This window comes from Sorex fumeus, unplaced genomic scaffold (assembly GCF_029834395.1).
Source record: "Sorex fumeus unplaced genomic scaffold, SorFum_2.1 ptg000003l, whole genome shotgun sequence".
Lineage (NCBI taxonomy): Eukaryota > Metazoa > Chordata > Mammalia > Eulipotyphla > Soricidae > Sorex > Sorex fumeus.
This window is the reverse complement of record NW_026606060.1, coordinates 47,027,159-47,045,412: the sequence shown is the minus strand read 5'-3', so window position 1 is coordinate 47,045,412 and position 18,254 is coordinate 47,027,159. Positions and strand designations below refer to the sequence as shown.

Sequence of the window (18,254 nt, the reverse complement as noted above, 5' to 3'; positions counted from 1 at the left end):
ATATTGTTTATATTTATATTATTGTATATATATTATATATTATATATTGTTTATATTTATATATTGTTCTTGGTGTGTGTGTATATTTTGCCCTTGGGTGGTTCTCAGGATCACTCTGTTGGGGCTCAGGAGACAATATGTGGTACACAGAATTGAACCTGCATCATCACATGCAATGCATATACTATGCTATCTCTGTACTATCTCTCTGGCCCTCTTAAATTTCTTTTTTGTCTTTTGGACCACACATAGTGGTACTCAGAGCTTATTCCTGAACTTTAACTTGAGATCACTCCTGGTGGGGCTCAGGGGACCATATGGGGTACCTGGGATCAAACCCTGGTTGGCCTTGTGCAAGTCAAGCACCTTATCCTATGTACTATTTCTCTACAGCTCCCTTAAAAAAGATGTATTGCCTTGTTTACATTTATTGAATCATTCTTTTTTTTTCTTTTTTTATTAGTGAAAAACCATGAGGTACAGTTATAGGCTTACAAATTTTGTGCTTGGGTTTCAGTTATACAATGATCAAGTGCCCATCCCTCCACCAGTGCCCGTCATCCATCCCCATGGGTCCCAGCATCCCCCCCCTTATCCCCCCCCGTCCCATCCTGCCTCTGTGGCAGGGTATTCCCCCTTGTTCTCTCTCTCTTCTTTTGGGTACTGTGTTTTGCAAGAGAGGCTTTGAGTGGCAATCATGTTTGGTCTATTGACTACTTTTAGCATGCTTCTCCCACCCTGGGAGGACCCTCACAACACCCTTCATTTGGTACTCTCTTCTCTATCTGAGCTTCCTTTTCATCTAGAGCCTGTGGCTGGCCTTCCATTCATGGAGCAAAATTCCTGGTACTAATCTCAGCCATTCCTGGGTGTTACTCTCCCTTTTTGTTGCTTTATGTTCCCCAGATGAATGCAATCTTTCTGTGTCTATCCCGCTCTTTCTGACTCATTTCGCTTAACACGATACTTTCCATGTAGTACCACCTGTATGTAAATTTCATAACTTCATCTTTTCTAACAGCTACATAGTACTCCATTGTGTAAATGTACCAAAGATTCTTTAACCAGTCATCTGTTCTCGGGCACTCAGTTTTTTTCCAGATTCTGGCTATTGTAAAGAGTGCTGCAATGAACAAACAATTGCAGATGTCACTTCGACTATACCTTTTTGCCTCTCTGGGATATATTCCCAGGAGTGCTATAGCTGGGTCAAATGGCAGATCAAATTCTAATTTTTTGAGAGTCGTCCATACTGTTTTCCAAAAGGGTTGGACCAGCCGGCATTCCCACCAGCAGTGAAGGAGGGTCCCTTTCTCGCCACATCCGCACCAGCACCGGTTGCTTTTGTTCTTGTGGATGTGGGCCAGTCTCTGTGGTGTGAAATGGTATCTCATTGTGATTTTGATCTGCATCTCTCTGATGATTAGTGATGTAGAGCATTTTCTCATGTGCCTTTTTGCCATTCGAATTTCTTCTTTGTGAAAGTTTCTGTTCATTTCCTCACCCCATTTTTGATGGGGTTGGGTGATTTCTTCTTGTGGAGTTTAACCAGTACCTTGTATATCCTTGATATCAACCCCTTGTCGGATGTGTACTTGGTGAATATCCTTTCCCATTCTGTAGGCTGTCTTTGTATTTTGATCAATGTTTCTTTTGAGGTGCAGAAGCTTCTTAGTTTAAGATAGTCCCATTTGTCTATCTCTGTTTTCACTTGCTCGGCCAGTGGCGTGACATCTTTGAAGATACCATTAGCTTCAATATCATGGAGAGTTTTGCCGACTTTGTCTTCAATAAACATTATGGATTCTGGTCTGATGTTGAGGTCATAAATCCATTTTGATCTTACTTTTGTGCATGGTGTTAGGCAGAGATCTGAGCCCACTTTTTTGCATGTAGCCATCCAATTTTGCCAGCACAGTTTGTTGAAGAGGCTTTCCCTGCTCCATTTCACTTTTCTTGCCCCCTTATCAAAAATTAGATGATTATATGTTTGGGAGGAAATGTCAGTATATTCAACTCTGTTCCATTGGTCTGCAGCTCTGCTTTTGTTCCAGTACCATGCTGTTTTAATTATTACTGCCTTGTAGTAGAGTTTGAAGTTAGGGAGGTTGATTCCTCCTATTTTCTTTTTCCCAAGAATTGCTTTAGCTATTCGTGGGGGCTTATTGTTCCATATAAATTTCAGGAGTGTTTGCTCCATTTCTTTGAAGAATGTCATGGGTATCCTTATAGGGATTGCATTGAATTTGTACAGTGCTTTGGGATGTATTGCCATTTTGTTGATGTTGATTCTCCCCATCCATGAACAGGGGATATTTTTCCATTTCCTCGTGTCCTCTTTTATTTCCTGAAGTAGCGTTTTGTAGTTTTCTTTGTACAGGTCCTTTACTTCCTTAGTTAAGCTGATTCCTAGGTACTTGATTTTCTGGGGCACAATTGTGAATGGGATTGTTTTCTTGATGTCACTTGCTTCTCTTTCACTATTTGCGTATAGGAATGCCATGGATTTTTGGGTATTGATTTTATAGCCTGCCACTTTACTATACAAGCCTATTGTTTCTAGGAGTTTCTTGGTAGAGGTTTTAGGGTTCTCTAAGTATAGTATCATGTCATCTGCGAATAGTGAGAGCTTAATTTCTTCTTTCCCTATCTGGATGCCCTTAATATCTTTTTCTTGCCTAATCGCTATTGCAAGTACTTCCAGTACTATATTGAACAGTAGTGGAGAGAGTGGGCATCCTTGTCTCATCCCTGACCTTAGGGGGAAGGGTCTCAGTTTTTCCCCATTGAGGATGATGTTTGCTGTAGGTTTGTGGTAGATGGCTTTAACTATATTGAGGAAAGTCCCCTCTATCCCCATTTTGGCAAGGGTTTTCATCATGAATGGGTGCTGGATCTTGTCAAAAGCTTTCTCTGCGTCTATTGATATGATCATATGATTTTTATCTTTTCTTTTGTTGATATGATGGATTATGTTGATTGATTTCCAAATGTTGAACCATCCTTGCATCCCTGGGATGAATCCCACTTGGTCATGATGTATGATCTTTTTGATGAGTTGTTGTATTCTATTGGCTAGCATTTTGTTGAGAATCTTCGCATCCGTGTTCATCAGGGATATTGGCCTGTAGTTTTCTTTTCTTGTGGTGTCTTTGTTTCCTTTTGGTATTAGAGAGATATGGGCTTCATAGAAGCTGTTTGGGAGAGTTTCTGTTTTTTCAATTTCCTGGAAAAGCTTGAGAAGAATTGGCAATAGGTCCTCTTTAAATGTTTGGAAAATTTCGCTAGTAAATCCGTGTGGGCCTGGGCTTTTGTTTTTGGGAAGACTTTTGATTACAGTTTCAATTTCCTTGATGTGAATAGGTCTATTCAGGTACTCTATATCTTCTTGATTCAGCTTTGGGAGATGGTAGAAATCCAGGAATTTATCCATTTCTTCCAGGTTCTCGTGTTTCGTGGCATAGAGACTTTCAAAGTAGTCTCTGATGATTTCTTGAATTTCTTTAGTTTCTGTTGTGATATCCCCATTCTTATTTCTGATTCGATTTATTAGGGTTCTCTCTCTCTGTTTCTTTGTGAGTGTTGCTAGTGGTTTATCTATCTTATTTATTTTCTCGAAGAACCAGCTCTTGGTTTCATTGATCTTTCGGATTGTTTCTTTGTTTTCCATGTCGTTGATTTCTGCTCTAAGTTTTATGATCTCTTTCCTTCTGCCTGATTTAGGCTCCTTCTGTTGATCCTTTTCTAAGGTCTTGAGCTGTGAGGTCAAATTGTTTATGTGCATCGTTTCTATTGACTTAAGATAGGCTTGCAGAGCTATAAATTTTCCCCTTAATACAGCTTTCGCTGCATCCCATAAGTTCTGGTAGTTTGTGTCTTCATTCTCATTTGTTTCCAGGTATCTTTTGATTTCATCCTTGACTTCGTTCCTGACCCACTCATTGTTCAGCTTCGAGTTGTTTAATTTCCAGGTGTTTGATTTGGTTCTCCGTGTCTGTGTGTGATTCACTTCTATCCTCAGTGCATCATGGTCTGAAAAGATGGCTGATACTATTTCTATCTTCTTGATTCTGTTGAGGTATGTTTTGTGTCCTAGCACATGGTCTATTTTGGAAAATGTTCCGTGCACGCTGGAGAAGAATGTGTATTCTTTCTTTTTGGGGTGTAAAGCCCTGTATAAGTCCATAAGCCCTTTCTCTTCTATTACTTCTTTCAAAGCCAATAATTCCTTGCTGGGTTTTGTTCGTGTTGATCTATCCAGAGGTGATAAGGCGATGTTGAAGTCTCCAAGTACTATTGTGTTGGTAGTGATGTCTTCCTTAAAATCTGTTAGCAGTTGTTTTAAATATTTAGCTGTTCCCTCATTAGGTGCGTATACATTTAAGAGTGTGGTTTCTTCCTGTTGTACGTATCCCTTGATGAAGAGAAAATAGCCTTCACTGTCCCTTCTAATCTTTTTCAAGGTGAAATTAATGTTGTCGGATACTAGTATGGCCACCCCAGCTTTTTTGAGGGAGTTGTTTGCTTGCAGGATTGTTTTCCATCCTTTGACTTTGAGTCTGTGTTTGCTCTGGCTGTTGAGGTGAGTTTCTTGTAGGCAGCAGAATGTTGGGTTCTGTCTCTGTATCCATTTTGCCACTCTGTGTCTCTTAACTGGCGAATTTAGACCGTTGACATTGAGAGAGAGAATGGTTATGGGGTTTTGTGTCATGTTTCTGTGCGGGTGTGTTGTGGTTGTAGGGTTTGTCTTTTCTTATAGTAGCCCCTTTAGGCCTTGCTTTAGGTTTGGTTTTGAGTCTATGAAGTTCCTGAGCTGCTGTTTATCTATAAAATAGTGTACTGTTCCTTCGATTTTGAGGGAGAGTTTAGCCGGGTAGAGTATTCTTGGGGAAGCATTCATTTCCGTGAGTTTTTTGACTATATCTCGCCACTGCCTTCGGGCTTGTAGGGTTTCCTCTGATAGGTCTGCTGTGAATCTAAGGGATGCTCCTTTGTATGTGATTTCCTTCTTTGCTCTTGCTGCTTGCAGTATTGTGTCTCTATCGGCAGCATCGATCATTCTAAGTATGATATGTCTTGGAGTGTTTTTGTTGGGGTCTCTTTTAGCTGGCACCCTTCGGGCTCCTTGAACCTGAATGTCTGCATTGTGCAGCTCTGGGAAGTTTTCAGCAATGATTTGTTTGACGGTGTTTTTTTCGTTGGGATTGTTTCCCTGAGGTTCAGGTAGTCCCATGATTCTAATATTGTTCCTCTTGGAGTCATCTGCTAGGACTCTGATTCTCTGTAGAGCCATTTTGAGGTCCCTTGCCACTGTTTGTTGTTGCGTGTTGGCTTGTTGCAGCTGATCTTCCAGGTCACTGATTCTCTCTTCAGCTGTGGTCATTCTGTTTTTAAGAGAAGAAACTGAATTTCTCATTTCATCTATGGAATCTTTTAATCGTGATATTTCTGCCCTCATTTCTTCTCGTAATTTGTCGATTTTTTCTGTGGTGTTACTGGCTGTCTGTCTGACTGTTTCATTGAGTTGATTGAACATCTTGATGACTTCGTATCTGAATTCTATGTCAGAGAGGTCCCTTAGGTGAGCTGTATTGACAGAATGGTCTAGATTGTTTTTGTTGTTCTCCCCTTGTGTTGGAGATTTTCTTTGTTTCTTCATATTGCTGAGTAGGTTGGGTTACTAGATTCCCTGGGGACTAGGGTCCTTAGCGTGGGAAAATAACCTGCAGCCGCGTAAGCGTTGGCCCGCTGGAAACTAAGCCACGCCCACTTTGAGGCCACGCCCACTTTTGAGGAGGCCACACCTCTATAGAACCCTGGGTTTGGGATGAGATGGGCGCCGCCGTCAGGTCAGGAGTGAAGAGGGCAGGGCAGATGCTCAAAACTGCTTCTCTTCAGGCATCTCGGGGGACACCTGGGGTCCTGCAGGGAAAGATGGAGGTCCCAGGGTCGCGAGCCGGCAGCTGTTCTGACCTGGAATTAAGATGAGATGGGCGCCGCCGTCAGGTCAGGAGTGCTATTGAATCATTCTTGCATGCCATTGGTCATAAGCTCATTTAGTCATAATCTATAGTATCTATGCTTCTTAGAGATAATGATCTGCAATCTTTAATTTTTTTCTTAGTGTCCAGAGCAATGGTAATCCAAAAAAAGAAATTAAATAAAATCTTTGTATCTGCTTTTGGCGTAAGGGTGATTGGCCTCTAAGAAACTTTCAGAGAATTCTTGTTTAAATGTTTGGAAGGTTTAGAAGTTTGTGTGCTATGTTATTAAAGATTTGGTAGAACTAGCTTGTAAAACCATGTGGACATGGGCTTTTGTTTTGAGGAAGTTTTTTGGTTAGTATTTTACATCCTTGATTGTAGTTAATAAGTTAAGATTTTATGCTTTCTTCTTAATCAATCTTGGGAGGATGTATGATTCTAAATTTCTCCTAAATTCCTTTAATTCTTCAATTTAGTACCATAAAGTTGTCCTTAGTTGTCTGATGATCCTTTGTGTTTTGGACACAGGGATTAGTCCTTCATCTGGTCTCAGGGTCACTCCTGAAGGTGCTCAGAAAACCATGTGTGGTGCCCTATTCACTATTATTTCTCAGGTGGCATCTTGTTCTTTTTTTTCTTCAAAGAATCAGCTCTTAGTTTCTTGATATTTTCTATTATATTGGTTCCTATTGTTTCTTTTCTTTTCCTTTTTTAAAAATTGTTTTCTTCTTCTGAATGGATTTCATTTTTTGTTTCTTTTTCTAGTTCCTTAGGATATAATATCTTCATTTAAGCCATTTTATATTTACTTTTAAAAGTATTAACATAAATTATCAACATAAATTTTCCTCTTAAGTCTCACTTTTGTTCTATAATATGTTCTGATAGATTATATGTACCAGTTTTTTCAGTAATACTTTTATTTCTTCTTTGATTTCCTCATTGACCATTGTGATCTAAAAAGCTACTTGGTATAATGTCAATCTTCATGATATTATTGATGTTGTTTTGTGTCCCATAAAAGTGTGTTGACCCTGGACAGTGTTCCAGATGTACTGGAGATAAATGCATATTTGACTTCAGGGACTGAGAGCCTTGTAAATATTAAAGGTAAAGGTAAAGGCCCTCCCGTTGATTGTCGATTTGCTCGAGCGGGCCCAGTAACGTCTCCATTGGAGACTTTGTTGTTACTGTGTCTGGCATATCGAATACTCTCGGTAGCTTGCCGGGCTCTCCGATAGGGGCGGAGGAATCGAACTCGGGTCGGCCATGTTGGCCGCTTGTTAGGCGAACGCCCTACCCGCTGTGCTATCGCTCCAGCCCCTGTAAATATTAGACCCAGTTCTTCCAATTACTTAAAGTCATTTTTTTAAAAGACAATTCACTGTACACATTTTATTTACAGTTTTGTACACTGTCTTAATATGAATGGGACCGCTTTTCTACTTGAGCCATTTTTTTAACCAAAGCAAAATAACCTAAGTAATACAAAGTATTAAAATACAGCATAAAGATACAAAAACAGACTAAGTCTAATTAGGAATGTAATTATGATGTTTTATAATCCACAATTATGTTTAAGGAATCACACAAGCATAGATCACTGATTTGAATGAAATGCATAAATTTGTAGCAAAGCTTTGTAGTTACAAGAAAACAAAAAAATTACCAAAGAATCCACAAAATTAATGTTTATTCCACCTTTGTGTCATATTCCTGGATCCTTCACCAATGTTACATGAGGAAAAAACAAAAGCAAAACAAATGAAAAACTGAAATCAAAATCACTAATGTTATCAAGGAGGGAAACAAATAAATTAAAATCTAGCAGCCATCAGCAAAAGCACAGCAAAGATAATGCTGTGAAAAAGAAACAGAGACAATTGCTAGAAAACTGTATGCATCATATGCTTCTCAAAGCAGCAAAATATGCTTCCGCATACAATGGAACATAAACAATTTTTTCCCAAAAGGTATGGAAATGCAAGTTGTTGGGTTTTTTCCTTAATATTGTAGATGGTTAAAATATGTTTGTAATGTTAATTCTATTAAGTTATAACAGAATGGGCCAGGAACACATTTATGGATTCTAGCGATGATGTGTACTGTAATTCTTTGATTGGGATAGCGGACACTCTAGCCAAAATTAAAAAAAAAAAAAAGAAAAAAAAACCAAACAAAATGGAAAAAAAACCCTCTAAAAACATAAACACAAAAGTACAAGGCAAAGGTGAACTTCTCATATATCTTAGCAACATTTAGATGGAAATCAAATTTAAATGCAGTCCACTCTGCTTTTGAAGAGGCTTTGGTTCAGCTCTCAAATCTCGATTGCTTGCTGCAGTCTCTTATGAGAATACTTAAGGTGTCTTCTTAAACAACCAACCTATTTTTAGTGGTAGAGTCACTCTTAGTAGCTGTGTCTGCATGGGACTGATAACCAATAACTATTTTTGAAGGAAGTCCTAACTTTTCCTTGTATACCCTCCCTTATGTGTGTGACAGCCTCTGTTTTCACATTCAGTAGTCCATATTTCTCTTATCGCCCTTAGCGCTAACATTAACAACCGGCTCCACACACACCATCACTATAGTCATCAAAAGACTCTCCAATAAGGCACAGCAGCGTTTCTAGCCCAAAGTGATCGAGGTCACTTCATCTCTGCTGTTTGTTCAAAGTAATTAACCATCGTCTTCCTCATTTGTTTTTTTCATCTTCCCACATAGGCTCAATCACTGTCACTGTCCTTCTGTTTTTCATCGATTTGCACGAGGGAGTCCAGTAACGTCTCCATTGTGACAATTGTTACTGTGTTTGGCATATCGAATACCTCACAGGTAGCTTGCCAGGCTTTGCTGTGCTGGTGAGATACTCTTGGTAGCTTGCTGGGTTCTCCGAGAGGGGCAGAGGAATTGAACTCAGGTGGGCCATGTTGGCCACTTGCAAGGCAAACGCCCTACCCACTGTGCTATTGCTCCAGCCCATAGGCTCAATACCAACCTTGAAAAGTGAGTAGTCACAGCCAGGCATTAAATTACTAGACAACTGGATATGGTTGTACAGAGCCCAAAAGTCTTCAACAGTATCAAACTTAGAGATCAGTTGTAGGTTTGCTTGCCAAGTTTTGCTTTTATCATTTTTAAAAAACCAGAGGGCTCACCTGTTCCATAAAGGATGTTTAATATAATGCTCTGGATTAGCAACCTCCTGATTAGATTCTGTTTTCTCTTCTTCTGTATGTGGGGGATTAGGAGTAGGGGTGGTTTCTTGTTCCACGGTTGCCATCTTAGATCAGTGTGCCCCTTAAAGTTATTTTTAAAATTGAGTTTACAAGAGGTGAAATGACTTTGAAATATTCTTCTCTACTTTTGAGATGGGGCTGGAGCGATAGCACAGCGGTAGGGTGTTCGCCTTACAAGCAGCCAACATGGCCGACCCGAGTTCGATTCCTCCGCCCCTCTCGGAGAGCACGGCAAGCTACCAAGAGTATCTCGCCTGCATGGCAGAGCCTGGCAAGCTACCTGTGACATATTCGATATGCCAAACACAGTAACAACAAGTCACATGATGGAGACGTTACTGGGCCCGCTCGAGCAAATCGATGAACAATGAGAGGACTGTGACTGTGACTTTTGAGATGCTGTCAATGTCTCTTCAGCTTGATACTGTTTATATATTTTGATGTCCTTTAATTCGGTGTATATACGTTAATGTTTTGAGTCCTCTTGGTATTTTTGTCTCTCAGTCATGTAGTGATCACCTGTCTCTTGTTAAATTTTTTAATTTGAAATTTATATTTTCTTATAATACAAAGATGACTGTTTTTGCTTTATCAAACATGCATTAGTTCAGCCTTTTAATTTGGGCCTGTGTTTATCGTTGGTGTTCAAGTGGGTTTCTTATGAACAGAAGGTTGGACTTTTTACTTTTTTTGATCCATCTGGCGACTCCGTGTTTCTGATCGATTAGTTCATGCCATTGATGTTCAGTGAAATTATTCAGACAAAGGAATCCTGTGTTTTGGCAGTTTTTTTCTTTATTTTTTTCTTTACCCAATACCTTGATATTGCCTTTTGTGTAGTGATCAGGTCCCACTTACCTCTTTTTATTTGTTCTAAGTATTTTTGTTTTGAGGTTACCATGAAGTTTTCATGTGAAGTTCTAAACTTATATCTTATTTTAAATTTAAATCAAATGAAACTTGAGTTCATTCTCAGAAACCTTATTTTTTCACCACACTTTTTTACTTTTTATGTTTGTCAAGTGTCTAACTACTTTGCTTTTTTGTAGAAGACCACTTGTCCATATTTATTGCAGCTGGCTTAGTGACCATGAATTCCTTCAACTGTTGTACTTCTGAAGACATTTTATTCATCCTTTGAATCGGAGTAATAACCTAACTGGATATGTGTTGCTGGAAGTATTTTTTTCAATGAATACTTTGGATATATTTTACATTTCCTTCTGGCCTGTAAAGCTTCAATGATAAAACTACTGTGGGTCTTATGGGAAGATTAAGGAATCTTGTGAGTCTTGTGAGTCTCTTGTTACATTTAGAATTTTATCTCTATCATTGGATTTTGGCATTTTGATTACAGTGTGTCTTTTGGTGCGTCTCTTTGGTTTATTTTTTCAGAACTCTAAGTTTCCTGAATTTCCTCAGATAGGGAAAATCTTTAGCTATTATTTCTTCATTCCCTTCTTTTCTTTTGGGATTTTCTGTGATGCATAAGTTATTCCTATGACTGTTGTTCAATATTTTTAATTTGTCATCCCCAATTCAATCTTTCACATCACATTGTCAGGCAATGCTGAGAGCAACCCTGAGTGCCGAGCCAGGAGTAGCTCCTGGTCATCATGAATATGGCATCCAATTAAATATCCCCAAAGTTTTTACATTTTTCAGGGGATAACAGAATTGGTGATACTCCAAGACTACTCTAAGTGGTCATAGAGGGACCATCTAGTGCTCGGGAATATATATATATATATATATATATATATATATATAGTTCCCACTTACAATGCATATAATCAAACTTTTTGAGCCGTCTTCTTGACTTCCTCTTATTTTTTGGTGGTTTTTCCAACATTACCTTGAGCTCACTAATAAAATCTTCAGTTTTGTTTTTCTGCTATTGTGTATCTCTATTGTGCTTCTTGCTTCAACTGCTGCATTTATTTTGCTTAATGATTTATTCTTGAATTGTTTTCTTTTAGGACTATACCTGGCAGTGCTCAGGGATTACTCCTAGCAGGGGTCCTGAGGACCATATGGGGTACTGGGGATGGAACCTGGGCTAGCTGTTTACCAGGCAAGAGATTTACACACTATATTATCTTTCTGGCCCCAGTAGATTGTTCTTATATTTTCTTTGTATTTGTTAAAGTATTCTTCAAAGGCTTTCTCATTTCAATAAACATCAATAGGATTGTTGTTTTCTTCATCAGGGAGTTTAGAATGTTATTCTCAGCTTTTGTCATCATCTATCGGTGCGGATGAATTCCTTTTTCTCATTCTACATGCTGTTATGTGGGGACTTGGAGATATCCCAATTGCTGTTTGGTGTTTGTGGTGTTGTTCTTTCTTGTGAGAAATGCCCCTCTCCAGTTCATCTGATATCTCTCCTGCCCTTTTCTTGTGAAGGTTTCAGTCCCGTTAACCCTTCTTCCCTATCACTGTTGCAATCTGTATGTTGAGCTCTTTCTTATGGCTCCTTTTGAGGCTGCAGAAATCTCTTACTGTGTCCCAGGATTTTGCACTGCCCCACCCCCCTCTGCAGGAGGGCATCTTTCTCTCTTGAGTCTGAACAGAAGGAGTTATCTTTCTTCCCATACTTGTCAGAGTTTCAGGTGCTTTTGTGATTCATTCAAGTGTTGGGCTAGATTTTGCAGTGTTTACAAGAGGAGAAAAAACACAGGCTCTCTTTAATTGGTTACCTTGGCACAAATCTGGGTAGCAATTTTTACCTGGGCCTGAAAGCAAGAAATTCTTAGTCATTTCTGGAGAAACTTATATTAATGAGTTTTTGAAACTGAAACAAACCACATAACTAATGACCAGATAAAAGGGAAAAACCCCATGAGAAGACATAGAACCTGACGGATGTGAGTATTGAAGCATTTGGAGTATTTTTCAGACCTTAAAACACATATTCAATACACTAAAGATTTATCCACATTGACAGTGGACACTGGACCTCCTGGGCACTCCTTAGGAGAGCCCCAGTCCTAGTAAAGATCTACAGACAAGGTTTCCCAATCCTTAACTCTTTGCTTTTGAACAAAGATATTTATGTTCATGATACACTATCTATGTTGAAGCAAATCTATGATAAAACAAAGAATCACCAAGCTTCTATAGATCTATTTCTGAAAAGAGTGATGTTTCCTCAAATGCTATTTGGTGGTGCGTTTTTGCATCAGAACTCTAACATAAGATGATTGTAAACATACTAAGTTATAATTTAAAAGAGAGAAGAGGAGCTTCAGCTGGTTCCTTTAAAGGCCTGGGACTTTCTCTGGGCATGCGCAGCTAGCTTGATCTTATAGGACAGCCGTTTTTTTCCCCTGATCTGCGCGGGATGGGATCCGAGCCCACCTTCCAGCAACAAAGCTGAAAGTCTCTGCGAACTCTCTCCCCTTCCATTCGGGTACAGCCCGCCCCCAAGGCCTGGGACTTTCTCTGGGCATGCGCAGCTAGCTCGATCTCATAGGACAGCCATTTTTTCCCCCTGAACTGCACGGGACCAGCGCAGGGACCCTTTCCAGAGCCGTGGCCGCTAATGCGGCCGCGAAATAATCTCCCACTATATATGTCCTAGGAACCATAAGCTACATTCTTAGATGGAATCTTCTCTATTTTAGCTCAGCCACTAGAAACTCAGTAGCCAATAACTCTTAAGCCTATCTCAACTCACACTGCATATCAAGCAGAATAGTAACAGTGAACGTGAAGGATTAAACCACACTTGTCACAATGGTAAAGCAACACAAAAGCCCACCAAACTTTCTTATTGAAGAGGCTAGCCCAAAAGACATCAACAGTACTGTAGTGTTAGACAACCTCTCTGACAAGGAATTCAGACGGGAGCTACTTAGGATGCTTAGGGAACTAAAAGAAACAATGGAAAGCAATGCCAATAAAAGACAAGAGGATTTGAAGGCAGAAATGAGGAAAATGCAATCGGAAATGTCAGACCTGAAAAACCTGGTATGCGAATTGAAAAACTCAGTGGAAGGCCTCAGCAACAGAGTAACAGCCGCTGAGAACAAAATCAGTGAGCTCGAAGATGAAGTTCAGAGACTGTCCAGGAAAGAGCAGAAAATGGAAAAGAGACTCACTATTCGGGAACAGATGGCAAGAGAAGATCGTGATGAAGCCAAGAGGGCTAATGTAAGAATTATTGGAGTCCCAGGGGGACAGGAAGAAAACCTTGATGAAGAAGAAACTGTCAAAGACATCATTGCTACAACGTTTCCAGAGCTGAAGAAAACTTGTGACCACATTCAGGAGGCCCGAAGGGTACCAGCTAGAAGAAATCCGAATAAAAATACTCCAAGACACATTCTGATCAAAATGACCAAAACCTTAGACAGAGACAAAATTCTGAAAGCAGCAAGATCGAAGAAAGAAATCTCTTACAAAGGAGCATCCTTAAAATTCACAGCTGATTTTTCTGATGAAACCCTCATGGCCCGAAAACAGTGGTGGGACATAGTGAAAAAACTCAATGAAATAAATGCCTCTACAAAAATACTTTACCCAGCGAGACTCTCATTCATAATAGAAGGAACAACACACAGTTTCACAAACAAACAACAGCTCAGAAACTTCATAGACTCAACACCATGGTTACAAGAACAACTAAATGGGCTACTTTAAGGCAAGAAAGGCCCCTCAAATACACCAAATTTCAACAGAACAATGGGACAAAATCCCATAACAATAATCTCTCTCAATGTCAATGGGCTAAACGCACCAATTAAAAGACATAGAGTGGCAGGATGGATTAGAAAATTGAACCCAACATTCTGCTGCCTGCAAGAAACACATCTCAATAGTCAAAGCAAACACAGACTCAGAATCAAAGGCTGGAAAACAATCTTACAGGCAAACAGCTCCCATAAAAAAGCTGGAGTAGCCATCCTAATATCAGACCACATCGATTTCAGAGTGAAGAAGGTCATAAGAGACAGTGAAGGCCATTTCTTATTGATCAAAGGATCTGTACAACAGGAAGAACTTAAAATAATAAATGTATATGCACTTAATGAGAGACCAGCAAAGTACTTAAAACAACTACTCATAGATTTGGAAAAAGACATCAATAGCAACACAATACTAGTGGGAGACTTCAACACTGCTTTGTCACCTTTTGATAGACAACCAGACTCAAGCTTAGCAAGAACATACTTCATCTGAGGGAAACAATGGAAGAAAGGGACTTAGTAGATATATATAGGACACTTCATCCACAAAAAGCTGAATACACATTCTTCTCAAGCGTACATGGAACATTCTCCAAGATAGACCACATGCTGAGCCACAAAACATGCCTCCATAAAATTAAGAAGATAGAGATTGTATCAACAATCTTCTCAGACCATAATGCGCTGAAACTAGAAGTAAATCACACACAAAAACAGAAAACTAAATCAAACACCTGGAAATTAAACAGTGTGCTATTGAACAACTAGTGGCTTAGACAGGAAATCAAAGAGGAAATCAAAAGATTCCTAGAAACGAATGAAATTGAGAACACGAGTTACCAAAACTTATGGGACACAGCAAAAGCTGTGTTAAGAGGAAAGTTTATAGCTCTACAAGCATTCCTCAGGAAGGAGGAGCGAGCACACATAAGTAACCTAACCTCACAGCTTAAGAGCTTGGAGAAGGACCGAAAAAAGGAGCACAACCCAAACAGGAGAAAGGAAATAATAAATCTCAGAGCAGAGATTAACGAGATGGAAACCCAAAGAACAATCTGAAAGATCAATGAAACCAAGAGCTGGTTCTTCGAGAAAATTAACAAGATCGATAAGCCTCTAGCAAAACTCACAAAGAAAGGGAGAGAGAAAACTCTAATAAACCGAATCAGAAAAGAAAAGGGGGTCATTACAACAGAAACTACAGAAATTCAAAGGATTGTCAGGGAATACTTTGAGAAGCTTTATGCCACGGAACATCAAAACCTCGAGGAAATGGATAAATTCCTAGACTCCTACAGACTCCCAAGGCTGAACCAAGAAGACCTGGAATACCTGAACAGACCTATCACCATCAAGGAAATTGAAATGGTAATAAAAAGTCTCCCCAAGCACAAAAGTCCTAGCCCGGATGGATTCACTAGTGAATTCTTCCAAATCTTTAAAGAAGACTTACTCCCAACCATCTTTAAGCTTTTCCACAAAATTGAAATATCAAAAACACTTCCAAACAGTTTCTATGAAGCAAATATCACACTGATACCAAAAGCAGACAGAGATACCACAAAGAAAGAGAATTACAGACCGATATCCCTGATGAACACAGATGCAAAGATCCTCAACAAACTACTAGCAAATAGAATCCAACTACTCATCAAAAAGATCATATACCATGACCAAGTAGGATTCATCCCAGGGATGCAAGGATGGTTTAATATTCAGAAATCAATCAACATAATCCATCATATCAACAAAAGAAAAGATAAAAAAACATATGATTATATCAATAGATGCAGAGAAAGTATTTGACAAGATCCAGCACCCCTTTATGATGAAAACCCTAGCCAAAATGGGTATAGAGGGGACTTTCCTCAACATAATTAAAGCCATCTACCACAAGCCTACAGCAAGCATCATCCTCAATGGGGAAAAACTGAGAGCCTTCCCTCTAAGATCAAGGACAAGACAAGGATGCCCACTCTCTCCACTGCTGTTCAATATAGTACTGGAAGTACTTGCAATAGCGATTAGGCAAGAAAAAGATATTAAGGGCATTCAGGAAGGAAAGGAAGAAATCAAGCTCTCACTATTTGCAGATGATATGATACTCTACTTAGAGAACCCAATAATCTCCACCAAAAAACTCCTAGAAACAATAGACTCGTATAGTAAAGTTGCAGGCTATAAAATCAATACCCAAAAGTCCATGGATTTCCTATATGCAAAGAGTGAGAGAGAAGAAAGCGACATGAAAAAAATAATCCCGTTCACAATTGTGCCCCAGAAAATCAAGTACCTAGGAATCAGCTTAACTAAGGAAGTAAAGGACCTGTACAAAGAAAACTACAAAACGCTACTTCAGGAAATAAAAGAGGACATGAGGAAATGGAAAGATATCCCCTGCTCATGGGTCGGGAGACTTAACATTGTCAAAATGCAATACTATCGAAAGCATTGTATAAATTCAGTGCAATCCCTATAAGGATACCCATGACATTCTTCAAAGAAATGGAACAAACACTCCTGAAATTTATATGGAACAATAAGCCCCCGCGAATAGCTAAAGCAATTCTTAGGAAAAAGAAAATGGGAGAAATCAACCTCCCTAACTTCAAACTCTACTACAAAGCAGTAATAATCAAAACAGCATGGTTCTGGAACAAAGGCAGAACTGCAGACCAGTGGAATAGGGTTGAATACACTGACATCTCCCCTCAATCATATGATTATCTAATCTTTGATAAAGGTGCAAGTAATGTGAAATGGAGTAAGGAAAGCCTCTTTAACAAATTGTGCTGGCAAAACTGGACGGCTACATGCAAAAAAGTGGGCTCAGAACTCTGCCTAACACCATGTACAAAAGTAAGATCAAAATGGATTAAAGACCTCAACATCAGACCAGAAACCATAAGGTACATTGAAGACAAAGTTGGCAGAACTCTCCATGACATTGAAGCTAATGGTATCTTCAAAGATGCCACGCCACTGGCCGAGCAAGTGAAAACAGAGATAGATAAATGGGACTATCTTAAACTAACAATTTTCTGCACCTCAAAAGAAACAGTGACCAAAATACAAAGACAGTCTACAGAATGGGAAAGGATATTCGCCGAATACACATCTGACAAGGGGTTGATATCAAGGATATACAAAATACTGGTTGAACTCCACAAGAAGAAAACATCCAACACCATCAAAAAATGGGGCAATGAAATGAACAGAAACTTTCTCAAAGAAGAAACCCAAATGGCTAAAGAAGCACATGAGGAAATGCTCTACATCATTAATCATCAGGGAGATGCAGATCAAAACAACAATGAGATACCATCTCACACCTCAGAGACTGGCCCACATCCAAAAGAACAAACACAACCAATGCTGGCGCGGATGTGGCGAGAAAGGGACACTCCTTCACTGTTGGTGGGAATGTCGACTGGTTCAGCCCTTCTGGAAACAATATGGATGGTGCTCAAAAAATTAGAAATTGAGCTCCCATTTGACCCAGCAATACCACTCCTGGGAATATATCCCAGAGAGACAAAAATGTATAGTCGAAGTGACATCTGCACTTGTTTGTTCATTGCAGCACTCTTTACAATAGCCAGAAACTGGAAGAAACCTGAATGCCCAGGAACAGAGGACTGGTTATAGAAACTTTGGTACATCTACACAATGGATTACTATGTGGCTGTTAGAAAAGATGAAGTCATGAAATTTATGTACAAGTGGTACAACATGGAAAGTATCATGCTAAGCGAAATGAGTCAAAGAGAGGGATAGACATAGAAAGATTGCGTTCATATGGGGAATATAAAGTAACAAAATATGAGATTAATACCCAAAAATAGCTGAGATCAGCACCAGGAGGATTACTCCATAGCTTAGAGGTCAGCCAGAGGTGATTCAATAAATAAAATTATAAAAAAAATGTTGATGCGGGTGCTGGAGTGACAGTACAGTGGGGAGGGTGCTTTCCTTTTATGCGGCCGACCCAGGTTCAATTCCCAGCCTCCCATATGGTCCTCCAAGCAGTGCCAGGAGTAATTTCTGAGTGCAGAGTCAGGAATAATCCCTAAGCATCGCTGGGAGTGATCCAAAATGCAAAAAAAAAAAAGTTGTTGCATATCAGGGGTGAGGCAATAATATTGCCAGTAAAGCATTTGCTGTGCAAGTAGCCAGTCGTATCCCATCTTGGCATCACAGATGGTCCCCTGGCCTATAAAGAGTGAGAGTGATACCTGAACACAGAACCAGGAATAAAACCTGAGCAACACCAGGTATGACCCCCAAGGCCAAAATAAATAAATGAATAAAAATATGGTCACATCTCATATACTATG

General features: G+C 39.5%; 1 protein-coding gene and 1 pseudogene across 10 annotated transcripts in view; one reads left to right on the top strand and one right to left on the bottom strand.

Annotated features, from left to right (window-relative positions):
• Positions 1 to 18,254, top strand: part of ANKS1B (ankyrin repeat and sterile alpha motif domain containing 1B) — a 1,250,258-nt gene that overhangs the window by 312,721 nt on the left and 919,283 nt on the right. The window lies entirely within an intron of this gene.
• On the bottom strand, positions 7,349 to 9,270 carry LOC130023839 (eukaryotic translation initiation factor 4E-like; annotated as a pseudogene).